This window comes from Odocoileus virginianus, chromosome 6 (genome assembly GCF_023699985.2).
Source record: "Odocoileus virginianus isolate 20LAN1187 ecotype Illinois chromosome 6, Ovbor_1.2, whole genome shotgun sequence".
In the NCBI taxonomy this organism is placed as follows: domain Eukaryota; kingdom Metazoa; phylum Chordata; class Mammalia; order Artiodactyla; family Cervidae; genus Odocoileus; species Odocoileus virginianus.
Window position 1 is genome coordinate 62151931 of NC_069679.1, and position 25305 is coordinate 62177235.

At 37.9% G+C, this 25305-nt stretch overlaps 1 long non-coding RNA gene across 3 annotated transcripts in view; it reads left to right on the forward strand.

The window, feature by feature from the left end:
* The window catches only part of LOC110146791 (uncharacterized), a 145145-nt gene that overhangs the window by 98311 nt on the left and 21529 nt on the right, over window positions 1-25305 (forward strand). Inside the window, exon 4 of one of the 3 annotated variants that reach the window (XR_011488337.1) lies at window positions 3848-4043. The exons of the other annotated variants lie outside the window; for them this stretch is intronic. This is a non-coding gene — a long non-coding RNA (uncharacterized lncRNA). Of the gene's footprint in view, window positions 1-3847; window positions 4044-25305 lie in introns of those variants that run through there. 3 annotated transcript variants of the gene reach the window in all.

The following is a 25305-nucleotide window of genomic DNA, read 5'->3' on the forward strand; positions in this document are numbered from 1 at the left end:
GAGATATTGCTGAACTTTGGGAAACAGTGCCTCAGCCCGAGTTGTATATGAATGAAATCTATAGAGGCCTGAACCATTAGGGGCACAGCTGCTGAGCTGGTTATAATAGACCAGGATTCTACAGTGGAACCACACGGCATGAGAAGTAATGACAGTTGTAAAGAGACTGATTAGAGCACCTGTTTCTTCTACTACTTTGTCCTAAATGCTTTTGTACAACTCAATCTTCCAGAGTGAACTTTTCTCATTAAGGTTAGGTAAGGGCTTTAGTAATCAACTGGAAATTTAAAGGCATAAAATTTTATGTTTATCCAATTTGGTGAGGCAGATCTACTAGACAAATGGCTTTTTAGCTGATGTTTATATTTTCAGCTTTCATAAGCATAGGTAGACCCAATAACAATAGTAAAATGAAAGCATGAGAAAAATCTAAATGAAAAAACACTGACATTTACATAATATTAAAAAAAGAGCACCATGGTGAAACACAGTGTGTGGGTAGTATCTGCCTTCTTCACATCCAACTGTGGGACCCCTAAATCTCAAGCTCTGGACATTTGACCTTGTTTCTGGCATATTAACATTGCTAATCATGTGATGCCATTTTGAGAACATGGCTTTATTATGTAAACTTATACATTCTGTACAGATAAGGAAAATTGAAATGGAAAGTGAAAGAACTTTATTTTTTCAACAGTACTTGTTCTCCAAATGCATTTGAATTTATACTTTATTTATTTTTACTTTTGAATCTTGCTACAGAAAAATTTAAGGTGACTTCCTTTGGAATTATCTGTATTTGTATATAGGTTAAAATGGAGCTTCTTGATAGTTGAGGCCCAGTCCCCAATTGCAGGACCTTGAGTGTCATAAGGGAAATAAATACAAAAATGTATACTGAGTAGGAAAAGAAAATGTGAAGGTGAAACAAAAAAGTAATCCCAGATCTGTAGGTATTCAAAGCAAGAGTGGATCTCATTTATTTGGAGAGTTTGGCAAAAGTTCAATAGAGTAGCTTATGTTCAAAAAGGGCCTTAAAATAACTGGATCTGACCAGATAGAGAATGACTTTTTAGACAGAAGAAGCAGACTGGAAAGATGTGGAGAAGTGGATGTGTTCTGGGGAGATGGGAGTCCAGTTGAGTGGGAATATAAAGTGCACTTAGAGAAATAGAGATGAAACTGGAAAGGTTAGGTGAGTACAAATGAATGGAAGCCTCCTGAATGAGATACACCATTTGACAAGCAATAGAAACTGAAGCTTACCAACCAGGGAAAAGATCCGATCACAACTGCACTTAATAAAATTATGAATTCTGAGATGTTGAGTCAAGCACTGTGGAGGGAGACAGAAGCTGCCATTTTTTAGGAAAAGATTTTAAGGGGTTGAATAAGGCAATGGGACTAAAAGGAAAGGGTGAGTGCAAGAATGAGGTAGAGGAATTTAGTGAATGTGAGAATCTAGAAGAGACAAGGGCAGAGTGAAAAAGACTGGATGATGGGGAGGACTTAAATAAAAATGTGAATGTGTTTTGTAAACCATACACATTATGGCACAAACAAATGGCTGGTGGCATCATTAATAAACACTGGTGGACTTGACTTTAGTAAATCAGAAGGTGACCTTCCTCATGGGAAAGGTTATGTACATATTCTAGTGTCAGGTGTTAGTAAAACACTTACGTGGTAGTGTCCTTAAGGCAGATAAAAATGTGGTGCAGGTCTGGAGTTTCAAGGAGTACCAGGGACTACAGGGATATTTGGATAGTGACTGCAGACAAGATGGGATAGAATTAGGAAAAGGAACTCTATCTCTGTGGGACATTGTGTAGAAAAAAGAAAAGATCCAAAAATGGTCTTTTGAGGTATGTAGACATTAATAGCATAGAACGGATATAGAAAAATCTAAAATGATCATTTAGAGCAGGGGCCAGCAAATTTGTTCTGCAAGTGACCAGAAATATTTTAGGAAATATTCTTGGCTCTGTTATTCATAAAGCCTTCTGTTACAACAACTGTCTGCCATTGTACTGTGAAATCAGCCACAGACACTAAATATACATGGCTGTGTTCCAATAAACATTTACTTAAATAACAAGAGTGGGCTTCCATGGTTGCTCAGAGAGTAAAGAATCTGCCTACAATGCAGGAGACTTTGATGCTTTTAAACTGTGATGCTGAAGAAGACTCTTGAGAGCCCCTCGGACAGCAGGGAGATCAACCAGTCAATCCTAAAGGAAAAAAAATCTGAATAGTCATTGGAAGGACTGATGCTGAAGTTCCAGTACTTGGGCCACCTGATGCAAAGAGCTGACTTATTGGAAAAGACCCTGATGTTGGGAAAGATTGAGGGCAAAAAGAGGAGGGGGCTTTGGATGAGATGGTTGGATGGCATCATTGACTCAATGGACATGAATTTGAGCAAATCTAGGAGAAAGTGAAGGACAGGGAAATTTGGCATGCTACAGTCCATGGGGTCACAGAGAGTTAGACACAACTTAGTGATTGAACAGAAACAAATAACAAGCAGAAAGCCAAATTTGTCCTATGGGTCACAGTTTGTCAATTCTTGCCTTAGACAGGAGAAGCATGATAATACAGCATCTCCAAAAGAGAATTTCAAGATAAATGTTGGAAATTAAATTACGTTGTAGAAAAGTTCAGGAAGTATAAGGAGTGAGAAAAGGCCATTTTATTTGAAGATCATTAGTCATGCTCCACAGAGCACTTCCCATAAACTGGAGGAAGCAGAAGCCTAACTGTCAAAGGGTGAAGAAGTAGATGATGCAAAATGGGATGCATGTCACTGTGACTTGCCTTGTGAGAACCCAGGTGGGGAAGAGCAAAGAGCCAGGGGAGCTAGCATTGAAGGAGAGGAAGAAGATTGAATGATATCTTTTAGGACCAGAATGAGTTAAACATTTTTGTAGGTTTGAGGGACAGAGTGGGAAGAGAAAAGACACAAGCAAGAGTCACTCCAAATACTTACTTCAAAATGGAAGCCTTGCATTTGCATAGAAGAATGGAGGGGGGCACCCTCAAAAGACTCATAAGTGCTTTATTTCTGTAGCAGTGCTGTGAGACGCAGAAAGGGAGAGTTGTGCTCTACCAACGCAGTAGAACAGCAAGGTCAGAAGCAAGCACTGGGCTCAGACTGCGGCTGCTGCTGCTGCTAAGTCGCTTCAGTCGTGTCCGACTCTGTGCGACCCCATAGACGGCAGCCCACCAGGCTCCCCCGTCCCTGTGATTGTCCAGGCAGGAATATTGGAGTGGGTTGCCATTTCCTTCTCCAGTGCATGAAAGTGAAAAGTGAAAGTGAAGTCGCTCAGTCGTGTCCGACTCCTCGCAACCCCATGGACTACAGCCCACCAGGCTCCTCTGTCCATGGGAGTTTCCAGGCAAGACTAGTCATGTTTTAATTCCAGATTTTTCTTCCCTTACCAGCAGAGTGTCCTTGAAGCAAAATGGGGGTGATATTAAGCAGGTTGTTGTTATTGTTTGGTCGATAAATCATGCCCCACTCTTTTGCAATCCCATGGACTGTAGACCACCAGGCTCCTCTGTCCACGGGATTTCCCAGGCAAGAAGACTGAAATCAGTATTGCTATTTCCTTCTCCAGGAGACCTTTCTGACGGAGGGATTGAACCTGTATCTCCTGCACTGGCAGATTCTTTACAACTGAGCCACCACAGTCGCCCGATATTAACGATATTCATTTCGTAAAATTGATGTGAAGATTAAGTGAAATTTATCATAATGCAATTAAAAAGGACTTAATACACACAGGAGGTGTGGTTCTTGTTAAACCTCTGTCGTTAATACTGGCCTCAATTTTCTTGCCTACAGTGTGGTCACAGAAACTGAAGGAGGACTGTGTTGCTAACTTTCGAATCTATGACTCTGGACCCAGCAGAGACTAGTATGTAAAATAAATATAAATCTGTTATAAATTAGATATGGTGAAGTTTGACTATGAACAGGCATTTTTACAAGTCAAAAAAAAGGACACTTTAGAAATTTCATGGCATTTCAATAAAGGAATCTTCAGCTAATAAGGAAAAAAATCTAAGAGGTAAATCACTTAGCAATGCTATCCCAATAGCTGAATTCTGGAGTAATATTAGAACTTGGCCCAAGGGGACATCTCAGGGGTTCTTTATTACTTTGCCACATTTGTGTAATGTTTTCTTTTTACTGGTACTGGTAAAAAAGTGCATTGAGGGTGAAAGGAATGTTTTGATTAGGTCATCTGGCAAACTTTGAGTCTCATTTCCCCTGCAATGATTTTCTTATCCTTGGTAAGAATGAATTGCAATCTAGGAAATTCATTTTGGGTGATGTTGTCTTTTAAACTATCTGAAATCTAAATGTAGACTTGACTCTTCCACTTAGATGTTAAATTCAAAAGTCGCCTTTTGATACTGATAATAAAAATTGACCCCATGCTTCTCAATCTGACTACAGATGTTGCTAGAGCTGGCTACGGGTGTATCTGTGGAGTCAGGCATGTGTACACATGAGACCAAGAGACCCCTGGTATACAGTTATACCAGGTATAAAGATTTAAGCAGCTAACTAGAACTTCATTTATATCTTCCCAATTTAAATTCTATACAAGTGGGAAAAATGTAATTTGCCAGCTTATTAATCTCTCCAATAGATTCCCCAATAACAGACCTATATTTACTTTATCCAGTTTGCATTAGATATGAAATACTGTCATTTTCTCTATACTCCCAGAATCAAGTAAGTACTTAACATATGTTTCTGTTGAAGAAATTATGGTGCTCATTTCATTTCTACCACAGACTGGTAGTTTAGTGAGAAAGCTTTATTTTAAGGTATTGAAGTGATTTTCTTGCTCTGATATGTTTCTGTTGCAATTTATATCTCAGGAAAAAAAATATATTAACAAAAATCATTAAGCTGTATCTTTTTCAGTAACTTGCATTGCTTTCTTCCTGGCTGCTTCCCAAAATCTCTTAGACTGGCATTCAACTTTATTACAATGATTTTAGAACAGATTTCCAACAGAAGTAGGAGTTAGTATTTAAACTAGGAAACTTCACCTTGAATAAACTTTGTGAAAAGGCTCTCACCAGGAGAAGTAACAACATATGTCATCTAAATATGTAAAAGATGTTAGGAGAAAAATAAAATCATCAGCTATTCCTGTAACTAGCACATGGCATGTTCCTGCTGATTTGTCCTACTGAGAAAGAAAAAAAAGATCATCCTTGTTGACTCCCACTTGCGCTTATTTCACACCTTTTAGGTAGTCTCTGTTTTCCTTGGTGACAACAGTGGCAAGCAAAGTGATCTGGGTTTTCGATTCAATGCCTAGCAATTCTATCCAATTTGCAAAAGCTACTCCAACTGGGAAAATTAGCTCTATCATTTCCTGGTGCTTAAAGTGTTTCAACCCTTAGAGCCATGTTTTACTAGGGAGAAGAGAAAAGAAAATGTAAATGCACTAGTGCCTACTTTATGATCATGTTACACGGACATGCCCAAGAGCTTAACAAATTTAATTCCTCTGATTAACAACCCAGGTCCTCTCCTTTGTACAGAATGATTTTGAACAAAGACACTGGTATCAGTCAAAATAGATGCAGGCTCTAATGCTGGAGCAGAGACTGGAAGGCTGCTATGTGAGAGTTTAGCCTTTCCTTTACTGGATCATGGGTAAGTCCAAGGATGCCCCTTGAGACAGAAGTTCAAGGCAAGAACTTTGCTCCAACAGAACAGAAGCACTTTCACAATTCAAAGACTAAAAAAATGGATGTCAGACCTCCTTGTGATTTCATTTTTCCTCCATTACACAGACATCTCCCTAATATTTACAAGACAATCCCCTAATTCCTAGGGGTAATTATTTATAATACATGTTACTCTATCTCCAATTACAATTTCTTGTTTGTACGTGGATTTTCTCATTATATCATTGACATAATAAGAAAATCCCATTAAGTTCAGGATCTGTCACATTCAAATGGATGAATCAGCTCCCCTAAATCACTGGCTCATTTATACTGCATATAGTTACCTAAATGTAAACACTCTGGAGTTACAGAATTATCACATTTATGTAACCCTTGAAATTAAAAGTTAGCCCATTCTATTTCTTCTAATTTTAATAGCACCCTTTATTTCATTATATGAGATTTTTATTCTTAACAATGTTAGACAAAAATTCTCCTCTGGATTTTCTGGTAGTTGCAGAGATCAGCAAAACTTGCTTAATGTTTGTCTGCATCAGAACTTTGAGAGCCCCATTACAATTATGCCATTGAAAAGCATAAGCTTCAAACAACAAAATAAAACTTGCAATAATATATACAGATATATGTGTGTGTGTGTGTGTGTGTGTGTGTCCTAAGTCACTTCAGTTGTGTCCAACTCTTTGTGACCCATTGTTGACAGTAGCCTGCTAGGCTCCTCTGTCCATGGGATTCTCTCCACAACGATACTGGAGATGCCCTCCTCCAGGGATCTTCCAGACCCAGGGATCAAACTTGCATCTCCTGTGTCTCCTGCTTTGAAGGTGGATTCTTTACTGCTGAGCCACCGGGGAGGCTATATATATATATATATATATATATATATATATATATACACATGTATCTGTACTAGGTGCTTTCAAAGATTGTATACCCAATTAAATGTTTTCCAGCTTTATTGAGATATAATTGACATATAACATCACACAAGTTTAACAAGTACAATGTGATGGTTTGAAACACATAAATATTGCAAAATGATAACTGTAATAGTGTTAGTAAACATCTCCATCATCTTACATAATTATCTCTTTTTTGTGTGGTGAGAACTGTAAAGATCTACTTACTAAGAAACTTTCAAGTAAATATTAACTATAGTCACCATGCTATACACTAGATCCCCAGAATTTACTCATAATTGAAAGTCTGTAACTTTTCACAAACAACTCCCCATTTCCCTCGACCCCTAGACCCCAGAAACTACCATTCTTTTCTTTGTTTCAATAGCTTAGACTTTATTAGATTTCACATATAAGTGAGACCATACAGTGTTTGTCTTTCTCTGACTTATTTCACTTGGCATAATGTCAATTATCTTTCTTGTTAAAACAGAAAGATATTATTAGAAAATATTTCAAAAAGTGCTTGAAAATACACCAAAGCCAACTAAGAGAAAAATAAAAAGAACTTAAGTGTTGTGAAATATTGATATGAAAAATAAAACACACTAAACATAAAATTAAGCTCATCTATTTGATAAAATGTTAGTTATAAAAGTAAATGTAGGAGACAGAAGAAGATGGTGGGGGGCAGGTAAGACCAGAATATCGCCAGCCTCCCCACAAATACATCAAAAACTCATCAAGAAATGTAACAACTCCTTTAAAGCCCCCGCTAGGTGACAGAAGAAGACCCCAGATCTCCAGTGGGACAGACTGCGCTCCCTGGAATGAGGCAGGAGAGAGGATGGAGATTTCAAAAGGGAAGAGATGGAGAACTTCTGGACAGGAGCTTGTGCCCAAGGGAGGGAGAGAGTCGTGAAGAAGGATTTCCTGTGCACCGGGAAATTCCCTCACGGGTGGGCCCAAGGGGGAGCTGTGGAATCTCGGAAAGCTGGGCAAAGCGGGGACCGAGAGGGCAGAAAGCAGAACAAGATGCACTTCTCAGCCCATAAACAGCTCAAGGACTGTGGCCCTGGCCAGATGGCAGGCATGGGGAACCAGGAGAAACCCACAGAAACCCCATTCCACAGAGGGCAGGCCGGGATAATGAGACAGGCACAGCAGACAAACCTTTACAGGTAACTCAAACCTTGCGGCGCAGCGGGCGGGCCTGGGGACTGGGAAGGAGAACGCACAAGCCCTGCAGCGCAGAGGGCGGCCGGTGAGCTGAAACACGTGTACACGACCGCGACGCAGAGGGCAAGACCAAGGGGCTGAGGACGCGCACACAAGTCTGTGGACTTCCGCGATGAAGAGGGCAGGGTCAGGAGACAAGGAAAGATCCACGTGAGCCCCTACCTAGTGAGTGTCAGCCTGCAGTGCAGGGCAGGACCAGGGGACAGAAGCGTTGGCAAAGATTTCAGGGACAAGTAGGGGGCTGGCGGCAGTGAGGATATGCTGAGTGGGCCACTTTGATGAGGCTGTGGAAGTATATGTGTTTAACACCACAAAAGTCAGGACAGCCCAAAGATAGACTGAACCCATCAGTTCAGTTCAGTCCCTCAGTCATGTCCGACTCTGCGACCCCATGAACCACAGCACGCCAGGCCTCCCAGACCTCCATAACCAACCCCCAGAGTCCACCCAAACCCATGTCCATCGAGTCGGTGATGCCATCCAACCATCTCATCCTCTGTTGTCCCCTTCTCCTCCTTCCCTCAATCTTTCCCAGCATCAGGGTCTTTTCAAATGAGTCAGCTCTTCTCATCAGGTGGCCAAAGAATTGGAATTTCAACTTCAACATCAGTCCTTCAATGAATATTCAGGACCAATTTCCTTTAGGATGGACTGCTTGGATCTCCTTGCAGACCAAGGGATTCTCAAGAGTCTTCTCCAACACCACAGTTCAAAAGCATCAATTCTTCAGTGCTCAGCTTTCTTTACAGTCCAACTCTCACATCCATACATGACGACTAGAAAAACCATAGCCTTGACTAGTTGGACCTTTGTTGGCAAAGTAATGTCTCTGCTTTTTAATATGCTGTCTAGGTTGGTCATAATTTTCCTTCCAAGGAGTAAGTGTCTTTTAATTTCATGGCTGCAGTCAGAGTCTTCAGTGATTTTGGAGCCCAGAAAAATAAAGTCTGACACTGTTTCCACTGTTTCCCCATCTATTTGCCATGAAGTGATGGGACCGGATGCCATGATCTTAGTTTTCTGAATGTTGAGCTTTAAACCAACTTTTTCACTCTCCTCTTTCACTTTCATCAAGAGGCTCTTTAGTTCCTCTTCACTTTCTGCCATAAGGGTGATGTCATCTGCATATCTGAGGTTATTGATATTTCTTCCAGCAATCTTGATTCCAGCTTGTGCTTCCTCCAACCAAGCGTTTCTCATGATGTACTCTGCATATAACTTAAATAAGCAGGGTGACAATATACAGCCTTGACATACTCCTTTTCCTATTTGGAACCAGTCTGTTGTTCCATGTCCAGTTCTAACTGTTGCTTCCTGACCTGCATACAGGTTTCTCAAAAGGCAGGTCAGGCGGTCTGGTATGCCCACCTCTTTCAGAATTTTCCACAGTTTGTTGTGATCCACACAGTTAAAGGCTTTGACATAGTCAATAAAGCAGAAATAGATGCTTTTCTGGAATTCTCTTGCTTTTTCGATGATCCAAAAACCTACTACTGGACATTGTGTTGCCCTTCAGAGAGAGAGGAGATCCAGTTTAATCAGCCAGAACACAGGCACAAGCTCGCCCAAGCAGGAAAACATCACAGGACACAAACCCAACCCCATCCACAGGGGCAGACTCAACAACCAAGAAGAACTACAATTTTGAGAACTTTTTTTTTTTCTGTTTTGAATCATGCTGTTTATTCCTCCTACATATTTCTGCTTTCACATTAGCCTTTTGTGTTGCTCTGCAATTTCCTCTTAAAAATGTTTTTTTTTTTAAGATTTTTTTCACCCTTTTTCCTTTTCTTTTTTTTTTTCTGAGTTTGTTTTTATACATTAGACTGCTTTTCTTATAGTTCTTTACTGGCTGTAGCTATTCCTGCATGTATGTAAATCTTTTCACCTGTGTCTATTTATCTTTGTATTGCTATGTTTTCTTTTCTATCTCTCTTTTAATCTCCTCTTCCACACCTTCCTTTTCTTTTTGCTCTCCCTCTCTCTTTTTCCCTTTTTACTCTCCCTTTTATCCTTCACTCTTTCTTTTTCACCATGTAAGTTAAATTGTTGTGCTCTCTTTGCTATATTCCCCAGTTGGCACTCTGCTCAGGCCCAGTTTTCCAGATTGAGCATTAGTTAGCTCTGCTTTTAATTGATTGCTATCACTCACTTTTGGTTTCCCTTGTTCACCAAGGCAATCTCCTGTAGTCTTATCTTTAGAACACTTTAGTTATAACTATGTGTGTGGAACTGTGTGTATATGTCCCATTATTTCTGTTAATTACCTGCTTGATCTTGTATTTACCATCCATCTTGGTTCATCTTTTATTTCACGTCATGTTTTGCTTTTTGTATTGGTGTGTTTGCTCTAACCCCCTTTAATCCCATAACAAGTGACTTACGGAGCCCTGATCCTGACCAAAGATTTTACCTGAACTAGTGTGGTGGAAGCATTGAGTCCAAGATCCTAGACTGCCAGAGAACAACTAACCCCAGGGGCTATTAATTACTGAGAACTTCGACACCTGTACACAGACCCTATTATCACCCAGCTGTTGACAGGATCCACTCCAAGACACTTTACCCAAACGAGAAGCAAGACAGAAACACAAAAGCAATCATAAACAGATAGGAGTCCCACAGACAGTCCAAAATACACCACCTCACACAGCCCTGCCCGATCAGAGGGGGGAAAAAAAAGAATAAAAACACCTTACGTCCTTCCACTAGAATATAGGAACAAATCACCCCTAACAAGAAGTCAACACAAAGCACTCAGTTAACCTTTCCCTCCAAGGGCAAAAACCAAAAAGCAGATGGAGTACAACCCTAAATCTTGGGAAGAGGAGACTTCAAGTGGAGCAAGTCAGAAAAGATGAAAATACAAAGAAATACACCACAAATGAAAGAACAAGGTAGAAACTCACAAGACCAAATAAACAAAGAGGAAATAAGCAATCTACCTGAAAGATAATTCAGAGTAATGATAATAAAGATGTTCTGAAGACTTGCAAATAGAATGGAGAAAATGCAAGAAACAATTAACACAGTTAATACAATTACTAAGAACATAGAATAAAGAATAAGCAGAGATGAATAATGTAATTACTGAAATTATAATTACAAACTACATGTAAAATAATTAAATTAGACTATTTTTTCATACCATGTGAAAAATAAACTCAAACTAAAGAACTAATGTAAGATCAGAAATTATAAAACTCCTAGAAGAAAATTTAGTCAGAATAGTCTTTGACATAAACTGTAATAATATTTTTTAATCTACTTAAGGCAAAGGAAATAAAAGGAAAAATAACAAGTGGAACATATATAAACTTAAAAAAAAGTTGCACAGCAAAGGAAACCATCAATAAAATGAAAATACAACTCATGGAAAGAGAGAAAATATTTGCCAATGATATAACAGATAAGGGGTTAATATCCAAATGTATAAGCTAAAAAAATTAATAAAACCATATAACCCAATTAAAAATGGGCAGAAAACCTGAATAGATACATTTTCAAATAAAACATATAGATGGCCATTGACACATGAAAAGATATCAATATCACTAATCATCAGAGAAATAAAAATCAAATACTATCACCTCATATCTGTCAGAATGGCTACCCTCAAAAAGACCACACTCTGTGATGACCTAGATGGGTGGGAGGGGGAATGGGAGGGAGACTCAAGAAAGAGTATATATACTTATAGGTGATTGCTATTGTTGTACAGCAGAAACAAGCACAACATTGTAAAGCATTACCCTTCATTTAAATTATTTTAAATATAAGAGAAAGACCACAAATACAAATGCTGGTGAGGGTGTGGAGAAAAGAGAACATTTCCACACTGTTGGTGGGAATATAAGTTGGTACAAAAATGTGGATAGAATTGGAGGTACTATGCTTAGTGAAATAAGTCAGACAAAGACAAATACTGTTATGTTTCACTTATATGTGGACTCTAAAATTTAAGACCAACAAATGACTATAACATAAACAGACTGAGAGATACAGAGAATAAGCTAGTGGTTATGGAGCAGGGAGAAAAAAAAAGGAGGAGCAAGATAGAAGTAAAGGATTAAGAAGTACAAACCACTATGTATAAAATAAATAAGCTACAGGAGTATATTATACAACACAAAGAATATAGTCATATTTTATAAGTTTTAATGAAGTATAATCTATAAAAATATGGAATCACTACATTGTATACCTGAAACTAATATAATACTATAAATCAATTATATTTTAATAAAAAAGTAAAATAATAAAAAGATCCAGTAACTTAGTTGGATTGCTATAAATGAAAACATTTTTATATAAGAGTGTGCTGCTTCATTTTTTACTGTGCTATTTTCAAGACACATGGATTTACAGGGTTTTCAGGTAACAACTAGTAGAATTAAGACTATCTATATTCCTTTCACATATACGAAGATAAGCACAAATAGACAAAAATCCACTTAGTGAAAATGGAAAATAAAATGACCAACAAAGTTTAAACAGAGTAATAGAAACAACATAAATATAAGAGCTTACTATCAATTATATAAGTTATCACTTGTAACTATGAATGAAAATTATTTTGGTTTTGACATAGAAGTATCAAAATTCTTTATTTATAATACTATTTGAAATACTTCTTCATGGATCAGTTTGGTCATGGTGAAGGGACTTGCATAACTCAATGAAACTATGAGCCATACCATGCAGGACCATGCAAGATGAACAGGCCATAGTGAACATTTCTGACAAAACATGGTCCACTGGAAGAAGAGATGGCAATCCACTTCAGTGTTCTTACCTGGATAACCCCATGGACCATGTGCAAAGCAAATAGATATGATACCAGAAGATGTGTCCTCCAGGTCAGCAGGTGTCCAGTATGCTACTGGGGAAGAGCAAAGGGCAATTACTAATAGCTCCAGAAAGAAAAAGGTGGCTAGGCCAAAGTGGAAATGATACTCAGTTGTGGATTTGACTGGTGGTGAAAGTAAAGTCCAATGCTGTAAAGAAGACTATTATATAGGAACCTGGAATGTTAGGCCCATGAATCAAGGTATATTGGATATGGTCAAGCAGGAGATGGCAAGATTAAGCATCAATATCTTGAAGTAAAATGAACATCAAGAACTAAATGAACATTAGCAACATCACTGAACTAAAATAGATGGAAATGACTGAATTTAACTCAGATGACCATTATACCTACAACTATGGGCAAGAATCCCTGAGAAGAAATGGAGTAGCCCTTATAGCCAATCAAAAAGTACAAAATGCAGTATTTGGGTGCAATTTCAAAAATGACAGAATGATATCAGTTCATTTCCAAGGTAAACCATTCAGCATTACAGTAACCCAAGTCTATGCCCCAACCACTAATGCTAAAGAAGCTGAAGTGGAAAGGTTCTATAATGACCTAAAAGACCTTCTAGAACTAACACCAAAAAAAAAAAAAAAAAAGTTCTTTTCATCATAGTATGCTGGAATGCAAAAATAGGAAGTGAAGAGCTAGCAGGAGTAACAGGCAAGTTTGGCCCTGGAATACAAAATGAAGCAGGATAAAGCTAACAGAGTTTTGTCAAGACAACATGTTGGTCATAGAAAATACCCTGTTCAAACAACATAAGAGATGACTCTACACATAAACATCACCAGATGGTCAATACCAAAATCAGATTGATTATGTTCTTTGCAGCCAAAGATGGAGAAGCTCTGTACAGTCAGTAAAAATAAGACCTGGAACTGATTGAGGCTCAGAGTATAAACTTCTTATTGCAAACTTCAGGCTTAAATTGAAGAAAATAAGGAAAACTACTAGGCTATTCAGATATGACCTAAATCAAATTTCTTATGCTTATACAGTGAAGGTGACAAATAGATTCAATGGATTAGATATGGTAGACAGAGTCCTTGAAGAATTATAGATGAAGGTTCCTAACATTGTACAGGAGGCAGTGACCAAAACAACCCCAAAGAAAAAGAAAGGCAGACAAGACAAAGTGGCTGTCTGGGGAGGTTTAACAAATAGCTGAGGGAAGAAGAGAAGGAAAAGGCAAAGGGAAAGATATACCCAAGTGAATGCAGAGTTCTCGAGACTAGCAAGGAAAGACAAGAAGGCATTCTTTAATGAACAATGCAAGAAGCAGAGGAACATGATAGAATGGGAATGACTAGAGATTGCGTCAAGAGAACTGGAGAGATCAAGGGAACATTTCATGCAAGGATGGGCATAATAATGGGCAGAAACAGTAAGGACCTAACAGAAGTAGAAGAGATAAAAGAGGTGGCCAGAATACACAGAATTATACAGGGAAGGCCTTAATGAATGAGATAATCCTCACGGTGTGGTTACTCAACTAGAGTTAGACATCCTGGAATGTGCAGTTAAGTGGACCTTAGGAAGTATTACTCTGAACAAAGCTAGTGAAAGTGACAGAATTCCAGCTGAGTTGTTTAAAATCGTAAAAGATGGTGCTGTTAAAGTGCTGTATCCAATATGTCAGCAAACTGGAAAACTCAGCAGTGGTCAAAGGACTGGAAAAGGTCAGTTTTCTTTCTAATCCCAAAGAGGGACAATGCCAAAGAATATTCAAATTACCATACATTTGCACTCATTTCACATGCTAGCAAGGTTATGCTCAAAATTCTTCAAGCTAGGTTTTAGCAGTGCGTGAACTGAAAAGTTCCAGATGTACATGCTGGATTTAAAGGACCAGAGGAACCAGAGATCAAATTGCCAAAAGTCATTAGATTATGGAGAAAGCAAAGAACTTCCAGAAAAACATCTACTTCTGCTCCATTGACTACACTAAAGCCTTTGACTGTGTGGATTACAAAAAAAAAAAAAAAAACACACACACACACAAAAAAAAACCACCACCACAACAACAACAAAAAAAAAAAACTGTGGAAAATTCTTTAAGAGACAGGAGTACCAGACCACTTTACCTGTCCCCTGAGGAACCTGTACGCAGGTCAAGAAGCAACAGTTAAAACCAGACATGGAACAATTGATTGGTTAAAAATTGGGAAAGGAGTATGATATTATGTATACTATTATCCTGCTTATTTAAATTCTATCCAGAGTATATCATGCCAGGCTGGATGAATCATAAACTGGAATCAAGATTGCTGAGAAAAATATCAACAACCTCCGATATGCAGATAATACCACTCAAATGGCAGAAAGTGAAAAGGAACTAAATAGTCTCTTGATGAGGGTGAAACAGGAGGGTGAAAAAGCTGGCTTGAAATTAAACATTCAAAAAACTAAGATCATGGCATTTGGTCCCATCACATCATGGAAAATAGAAGGGGGAAAAGTGGAACCAGTAACAGATTTTATTTTCCAGGGCTCCAAATCACTGAGGATGGTGACTGCAGCCATGAAATTAAAAGACACTTGCTCCTTGGAAGGAAAGCTATGACAAACCTAGACAGTGTATTAAAAAAATCAAAGATATCCCTTTACTGACAAAGACCCTTATAGCCAAAGCTATGGTTTTCCTATTAGTCAGGTACAGATGTGAGAATTGGTCCATAAAAAAGGCTGAGCACTGAACAACTTATTCTTTCAAATTGTGATGCTGGAGAAGACTCTTGAGAATCCCTGGACAGCAAGGAGATCAAAGCAGTCAATCTTAATGGAAATCAACTCTGTATATACATTGGAAGGACTGATGATGAAGCTGAAGCCCCTATACTTTGGCCACATAGTGCAAAGACGTGACTTATTTGAAAAGACCTTGATGCTGGGTAAGATTGAAGGCAAAAGGAGAAGGGGGTGGCAGAGGATCAGATGGTTAGACAGCGTCATCGACTCAGTGGACATGAATTTGAGTAATCTCTGGGAGATAGTGGAGGATAGAGGAGCCTGGCATGCTGCAGTCCATGGGGTTGCAAAATGTCAAACAGGACCTAGTGACTAAACAACAACAATTTGAAATACATATATGATAGAAGTAGGAGAAAAACTGAATATGTAAAATACATTCACATTTTATTTCACTCATTGCCTTTTTCAAAAGATCTCCCATAAAATATATCCTGGCTAACTGCAGAGTAAGATTGTAAGCAGTTATCTTCTTTACACTTTCCTACAGCAATTATTTTTATTAGTATGAAAGACATTAAGAATTGTGGTGATATTAAATGCCTTCACTTTTTGCATAGGACATTGCACCATAACAAATGCAAAGTGCATTTTCACATCTGAGATTATGTTTAAATAATTTCTCAAGATAGAAATAGATTCTTCTTTTGCATGCAAAAAGAAAACTTAAATTTGAAATTTAAAACATTGTCAAAACTTTTGTAATAATGTTAAATATCAGGGAAAGCAATTTAGAAAACTCTGTCTCTATAGTTCTGAAAGAGTCCTGCAACCTAGATTTACTAAATAAGTTGCCCTATGCTCACTATATGGACTACTGATTCTCACATCTCCCTCATATCCTCTTCCCTGTTGGAAGTCAAATACCTGTTTCTAAAAGAACTTGCCTCCACACATTCTTGTCACAGGGAGAAGTCTCTTTAAAAATGTAGAGTAGCATCATAGCAGCAGAGAAATGTAGTAGAAGGCTTCCTGAAATTAAGTAGTAACTATTTCATTAAAGGATAGTGGTAGGGAGTTAATTTCTCTTTAGCATTGCACTAAAGTCCATTAAGAAAACTTCTCTCATCGTGGGAATTGATTGGAATGCTTTTGAGCATTCTGAAAATATTTCTAGGTAGAAGCCAGCAGGATAAATGTTAAAAGTGAAGCTGATACACATATATCCTTATAGCTAAAGGAATGTTATTTGGTAGTCATATTTAAATTATAGAAAGCTATATTAACATCTTAAAGTTATTTCCCTCTCCACATCAATACATTAAGTGTAATAGCCACTTTTCTGTATTAAAGGTAGAAAACTAACTCCACTTTCCTTCTCCCAATGTTTAAAATTTAATAATATTTCCACTCTTGATGTTTCAGGTTTTTAATGTAGTAATAGAAAGGGGGAAAAAAGACTAGAATAGAAATGGTAAAAAGATCAGTTCAGTTCAGTCTAGTCACTCGGTCATGTCCGACACTTTGTGACTCCACGGACTGTAGCTCGCTAGGCTTCCCTGTCCATCACCAACTCCTGGAGTTTACTCAAGCTCATGTCCATCGAGTCGGTGATGCCATCCAGCCATCTCATCCTCTGTCATCCCCTTCTCCTGCCCCCAATCCCTCCCAGCATCAGGGTCTTTTCCAGTGAGTCAACTCTTCACATGAGGTGGCCAAAGTATTGGAGTTTCAGCTTCAACATCAGTCCTTCCAGTGAATACCCAGGACTGATCTCCTTTAGGATGGACTGGTTGGATCTTCTTACAGTCCAAGGGACTCTCAAGAGTCTTCTCCAACATCACAGTTCAAAAGCATCAATTCTTTCATGCTCAGCTTTCTTTATAGTCCACCTCTTACATCCATACATGACTACTGGAAAAACCATAATTTTGACTATATGGACATTTGTCAGCAAAGTGTTATCTTTGCTTTTTAATACCCACTGTCATAGGTTTGTCATAGTTTTCCTTCCAAGGAGCAAATGTCTTTTAATTTCATGGCTGAAGTCACCATCCACAGTAGTCTTTTCTAGGAGCCCAAGAAAATAAAGTCTGTCACTGCTTCCTCTTTTTCCTCTTCCATTTGCCATGAAGTGATGGGACAAGATTCCATGATCTTAGTTTTCTTCATGCTGAATTTCAAGGCAGATTTTTCAGTCTCCTTTCCACTCTTATCAAGAGGCTCTTTAGTTCACCTTCATTTTCTGCCATTAGAATCATATAATCTGCACATCTGAGATTGCTGATATTTCTCCCAGCAATCTTAATTCCAGCTGTGATTCATCCATCTCAGCATTTCACATAATGTACTCTGGATAGAACTTAAATAAACAGGATAACAGTATACAGATTATCATACTCCTTTCCCAATTTTGAACCAGTCAGTTGTTCCATGTCTGGTTCTAACTGTTGCTTCTTGACCCACATACAGGTTTCTCAGGAAATGGGTAAGATAGTCTCATATTCCCGTCTCTATGACTTTTCCACAGTTTGTTAGGATCCGCACAGTCAAACACTTTAGTATGGTTAATGAAGCAGAAGTATATGTTTTTCTGGAACTCTCTTGCTTTCTCCATGATCCAATGAATGCTGGCAGTTTTATCTCTGGTTTATCTGCCTCTTTGAGACACATCTTATACATATGGAAGTTCTCAGTTCACTGCTGAAGTCCAGCTTGAAGGATTTTGAGGATAATCCTGGTAGCATCTGAAATGATCCCAATCATACAGTAGTTTGAACATTCTTTGGCATTGGCCTTCTTCAAGATTGGGATGAAAATTGACCTTTTCCTCTCCTGTGGCCACTACTGAGCTTTTCAAATTTGCTGACATATGGAGTATAACACTTCAGCTGCATCAAATTTTAGGATTTGAAATAGCTCAACGAGAATTCCATCACTTCCACTAGCTTTGTTCATAGTAATGCTTCCTAAAGCCCACTTGATGTCTCAATCAAGAATAACTGGCTCTAGGTGAGTGAGCACACCATTGTGATTATCTGGGACATTAAGATTTTTCTTGTATAGTTCTTCTGTGTATTCTTGTCACCTCTTAATCTCTTCTGTTTCTGTTATGTCCTTTCTCTTTCTGTTCTTTATGGTGCCCGTAGTGGCATGAAATATTCCCTTGATACCTCCAGTTTTCTTGAAGAGATCACTAGTCTTTCCCATTCTATTGTTTTCCTCTATTTCTTTGTATAGTTCATTTAAGGCCTTCTTATCTCCTCTTGCTATTCTCTGGAACTCTATTCAATTGGGTATATCTTTCCCTTTCTCCCTTGCTGTTGACTTCTCTTATTTCCTCAGCTATTTGTAAAGCCTCCTCAGAAAACCACTTTGCCTCTTGCATTTCTTTTTCTTTGGGATGGTTTTGGTCACTGCCTCCTGTACAGTGTTATGAGCCTCCATCCATAGTTCTGTCTATCACAGGCTTCCCTGGAGGCTCAGACAGTAAAGCACCTGCCTGCAATGTGAGAGACACGGGTTCGACCCCTGGGTCAGTAAGATCCTCTGCAGAAGGAAATGGCAACCCACTCCAGCACTCTTGCCAGGAAAATCCCATTGATGGAGGAGCCTGGTAGGCTACAGTCCATGGGGTCGCAAAGAGTTGGACATGACTGAATGACTTCACTTTCTTTCTTTCTTTCTACCACATCTAATTCCCCAAATCTATTCATCACCTCCACTGTATAAGCATAAGGGATTTGACTTAGGTCATACCTGAATGGCCTAGTAGTTTTCCCTACTTTCTTCAATTTAAACCTGAATTTTTCAATAAGGAACTCATGACCTGAGCCACAGTCCGTTCCAAGTTTTATTTTTACTGATCATATAGAGCTACTCCATTTTGGCTACAAAGAACATAATCAATCTGATTTTGGTATTGACCATCTGGTGATTGCTATGTGTAGAATCATCTCTTGGGTTGTCGGGATAAGTTAATTTCTTTGACAAGCATGTTCTCTTGAAAAAACTCTGTTAGCATTCGCATGCCTTATTTTGTACTCCAAGTCCAAACAAAGTGAAAGTGAAGTTGCTTGGTCTTGTTTGACCCTTTTTGACCCCATAGACTGTAGCCTACCAGGCTCCTCGGTCCATGGGATTTTCCAGGCAATAGTGTTGGAGTTGGTTGCCATTTCCTCCTCCAGGGGATCTTCTTGACCCAGGGATTGAACCCAGGTTTCCTGCATTGTAGACAGATGCTTTACCATCTGAGCTACCAGTGAAGTCCAAGTCCAAACTTGCCCATTATTCAGTGTATCTCTTGACTTTCTACTTTTGCAGTCCAACTCCCTATAATGAAAAGGACACTTTTCTTTTTTTGGCTGTAAGTTTTGTAGGTCTTCATAGAACCAGTCAACTTCAGCTTCTTTGGCATCAGTGTTTGCGGTATAGACTTGGGTTAGTGTAATGTTGACTGGTTTGCCTTGGAAATCAACTGAGATCATGCTGTTGTTTTTTGAGAATGTGCCCTGATTACTGCATTTTGGACTCTTTTGAGGGCTGCTCCGTTTCTTCTCAGGGATTCTTGCCCACAATAATAGATATAATGGTCTTCTGAATTAAATTCGCCCATTCCCACCCACTTTAGTTCCATTTATTTCATTTAGTCTAATATAACTTATTAGGATCATAATTAAACAGTAAGAACAAACTAGAGCTTAATTCCAAGTGTTTTCAAGGAAACAATACATATGGTAGGGGCCAAAAAATTTCAAGAGTGGTAAGAAATTTGACCTCTTCAGAAGAAATTATATAGCTTCATCAATTATCTATAGTCATAAGATACAAAATGCTTATTTAAAATTAACTAATAATCATAGAAAAAAGCATATATGATATATAACTCTGAGATAGGCTAAAGAATTGAGAAAACTTATTATAGCTGAAGAGAGGAAAGACTAGGGAAATACTAGAAAAGAAAAATGTAAAACAAGATAATAACACTATATGGCATCCAGTCCCATCACTTCATGGCAAATAGATGTGGAAACAGCGAAAACAGTGGCTGACTTTATTTTTTGGGGCTCCAAAATCACTGCAGATGGTGACTGCAGCCATGAAATTAAAAGACACTTACTCCTTGGAAGGAAAGCTATGACCAACCTAGACAGCATATTAAAAAGCAGAGACATGACTTTGCCAACAAAGGTCCATCTAGTCAAGGCTATGGCTTTTCCAGTAGTCATGTATGGATGTGAGAGTTGGACTGTAAAGAAAGCTGAGCACTGAAGAATTGATGCTTTTGAACTGTGGTGTTGGAGAAAACTCTTGAGAGTCCTTTGGATTGCAAGGAGATCCAACCAGTCCATCCTAAAGGAGATCAGTCCTGAGTATTCATTGGAAGGACTGATGTTGAAACTGAAACTCCAATACTTTGGCCACCTGATGCGAGGAGCTGACCCTGATACTGGAAAAGATTGAGGGCAGGAGGAGAAGGGGACAACAGAGGATGAGATGGTTGGATGGCATCACCGACTCAATGGACATGAGTTTGGGTAAACTCCGGGAGTTGGTGATGGACAGGGAGGCATGAGGCGCTGCAGTCCATGGGGTCGCAGAGAGTTGAACAGGACTGAGTGACTGAACTGAACTGATGAATAACACTACAAAGTTACAGTAATCAAAATAGTGTGATATTGGCAATGAAAACAGACATATGGATCAATGCAACAGAATAGATAATCCAGAAATAAGCCCACAGTCCTGTGGTCAATTAATCTTTGACAAAGGAACAAGAATACACAATGTTAAAAAAAAGTCTCTTCAGAAAATGGTGCTAGGAAAACTGTGCAGAGGTATGCAAGCCAATGAAGTTAGAGCCCTCCTTCATATCTTACAAAAAAATAAACTCAAAATGACTTTAAGACTTAAACATAAGACATGACACCATAAAACTCCTAGAAGAGATCATAGGCAAAACATTCTCTGACATAAATCATACCAGTGTTTTCTTAGGTCAGTTTTCCAAGGCAATAGAAAAAACAACAAAAATAAGCAAATGGGACCTAATCAAACTTACAAGCTTTCACACAGCAAAGGAAACTATAAACAAAATGAAAAGACCAATTTCAGAATGGGAGAAAATATTTACAAATGATATAACTAAGAAGGGCTTAATTTCCAAAATATTAAACAGCTCATACAACTCAACAACAGCAAATAAAAAAATGGGCAGAAAACCTAAACATTTCTTCAAAGAAGACATACAGATGGCCAAGAAGCACATGAAATGTATGTTCAACATCACTATTAGAAAAATGAAAGTTAAAATTGCAACGAAGTACCACCTCATGGTGGTCAGAATGGCCATCGTTAGAAGTCTACAAATAACAAATGCTGACGAGTATATGGAGTAAAGGGAACTCTTCTACACTGCTGGTGGGAATGTAAATTGGTGCACTCACTATGGGGAAAAAGTACGGAAGTTCCTCAAAAAACTAAAAACAGAATTACTATATGATTCAGCCATCCCACTCTGGGTATGTATCTGAACAAACTATAACTCAAAAAGATGCACGCATCCCTGTGTTTATAGCAGCTGCTGCTGCTGCTAAGGCACTTCAGTCGTGTCCGACTCTGTGCGAACCCACAGACGTCAGCCCACCAGGCTCCCCCGTCCCTGGGATTCTCCAGGCAAGAACACTGGAGTGGGTTGCCATTTCCTTCTCCAATTCATGAAAGTGAAAAGTGAAAGTGAAGTCGCTCAGTCGTGTCTGACTCTTAGCGACCCCATGGACTGCAGCCTACCAGGCTCCTCCATCCATGGGATTTTCCAGGCAAGAGTACTGGAGTGGGCTGCCATTGCCTTCTCTGTTTATAGCAGCACTAGTCACAATAGCCAAGATATGGAAACCAGCTAAATGTCCATAAACAGATAAATGAATTAAGAAGATTTGTGCATATGTACAAATGGAATATTTGTTACTGCTGTTTAGTAGCTAAGTCGTGTCTGACTCTTTTGTGATCCCATAGACTGTAGCTTGCTAGGCTCCTCTGTCCATGGAATTTCCCAGGCAAGAATATTGGAATGGGTTGCCATTTCCATCTCCAGGGGGTGTTCCTGGACCAGGAATTCAACCCCATCTCCTGAATTGACAGCTGAAATCTTTACCACTGAGCCTATAGGGACCTCAGTCATAAAGAAGAAGGAAATAATGCCATTTGCAGCAATGTGGCTGGAAATAGAGGGTATCATACTAAGTGAAGTAAGTCAGAAAGAGAAAGACAAATATCATATAATATCAATTATATGTGGGAAATCTGTATAAAAATTACACACTATAGGAAAATGAAAGACAATTTATTATCTATAGGCTAAAATCTAGAGTACACCTTAATTGGTGTTCAAAATAAATTATATAGTCTTAATATATTTATTTGAAATTAAGAAAGATCAAATGTAAATATTCAGCTAAAAGCCTGGAATACAGACAACAATATCTCTTAATAAGTTGGAAGAAGTAACAAAGATAAAAGCAGAAGTTGATCATATTCAATGTTGATCAGAGTATGAAGAAGTAGGACTTATACTTTTAAGGCTTCATGTCGTCAAAGGCTTTTGCAAGGTCAACTTAGAAAAAATCTATTAACATTTCCAATTTATATACTTATAGTTTTTGGGAAACCATCATATATTTTTAGTCACCCCTGTCCTCACATATATAATAGAAGTCTTCTCCTTCCAACATTATTTTTAACAGCAACATTTGGAAAAGATATTAATACCTGTCAACAGCAGCTTGGTTAAATAAATTATGTTATCTTCATGTATAAGCTATTTTGTAACAGTCAAAAGAATGAGTGGTCTGACAGAAATGCCAGGATTTATTATTAAATGTAAAAATATACAGCAAATGGTATTTGCAATACAGTGCTATTTTATATGTTTTAAATTATATATAAATGTTCTTTTTAAAAGTATATTCATACAAAAAATTAGAAGAGTATATACCAAACAATAAATGGATGTTACCTTTGAGATAGAGAATTGGTGGATGTACAGGCATACCTCAGAAATATTGCAGAACTAGCTCCAGACCACTGCAATAAAGCGATTATTGCAATAAAGCAAGTTTCATGAATTTTGGGGCTCCCAGTGCATATAAATGCTATGCTTACACTATGCTATAGCCTATTAAGTGTGTCATAGCACTATGTCTGTAAACAAATGCACATACCCTAGTTTAAAAATTAATGCTGTTGGAAATGTGATGTTAATAGTTTTGCTTGATGCAGGATTGCCATAAACCTTCAATTCATCAAAAAACAAACAAAAGAAACCCAGTATCTGTGAAGCACAATAAAGCAAAGCACAATACAATGAGCTATGTCTATACTGAAGCAAATGAATCTTTTAAGTTATAAATTATACTTTTATAATTTATAAAAATGATCAACATTAGCTTTCCTTGATATGTCAAAAAGCCTGGGCTCCTGTCCCAACTCTATTTCTGAACATGTGACTTTTAGCAAACCATAAACTCTGATTTTAAATCTCTTATTTGTTAAATAGAGATAATGCAGGCTGTCATATCTACATAGCAAGCCATTGGGAAATATAAATGGAAACTGAATGGTAACATGCTTTCAAAAAGCCAAAAAAAAAAAAAAAAACAAAACAAAACAAAACAAAACTGTACAAATGCCAGGAGAACAGGAAAGTGAACTAGAAACAAACATGAAATACCTTCCAAAAATATAAAAAATGCCTTTTATTATAATTCACTCTCTGCAGATGGAGACATTGATTTTTTTGACAATTGAAAGCATCATAAAGAAATGTCCCAATTTTTAGATGTTTCAGAAGGATAAATGTTAACTCTTCTCTTAATGTTTGATAGAATTTGTCTGTAAAGCCATCTGGTCCTTTACTTTTGTTTGTTGTAAGTTTTTAAATTAAACTTTCAAATTCAGTACTTGTGATTGGTCTGTTCACATTTTCTATTTCTTCCTGGTTCAGTCTTAGAAGGTTGTATCTTTCTAAGAATTTATCTATTCCTTCTAGGTTGTCCATTTCACTGGCAAATAGTTGCTTCTTGTAGTTTCTTATATTCTTTGTATGAATATTTCTGTGGTATCCATAGTAACTTCTCATTTTTCATTTCTGAATTTATTGATTTGCACCCTCTCACTTTTTTTTTTTTTTGTGATGAGTTTGGCTACCTAAAGAGGCAAAAGACCCATACTCCAAAAGCTATAAGATACAAATGAAATAAATAAAAAATGACACAAACAGATGGAAAGATACATCATGTTCTTACATTAGAAGCATCAACACTGTCAAAATGCCTATATTCCCCAAGGCAATGTACAGATTCAATGTAGTTCCTATTAAATTACCAATAGCATTTTTCACAAAACTAGAAAAAAATTTTACAATTTTTGTGGAAACACAAAAGACCTGAATATCCAAAGTATTCTTGAGAAAGAAAAACTGAATGGGAGGAATCAGGATCCCTGACTTCAGGTTACACTACAAAACTAGTCTTCAAAACAGTATGGTACTGGCACAAAAACAGAAATATAGGTCAGTGGAGTAGAAAAGAAAGTCCAGAGATAAACCCCCACACCCGTGTTCAGCTAATCTACAACAAAGGAGACAGGAATATATAATGGAGAAAAGATAGTCTCTTTAATAAGTGTTGTTGGGAAAACTGAACAGCTACATGTAAAAAAAATGAGGTTAGAACACTCCCTAATGCTATTCACAAAAATAAAATAAAAATGGACTAAAGACCTAAATGTAAAGCCAGATACTATAAAACTCTTAGAGGAAAACATAAGCAGAACACTCTCTGACACAAATCAAGTAATATATCTTTTGATCCACCTCCTAGTGTAATGAAAATAAAGGCAAAA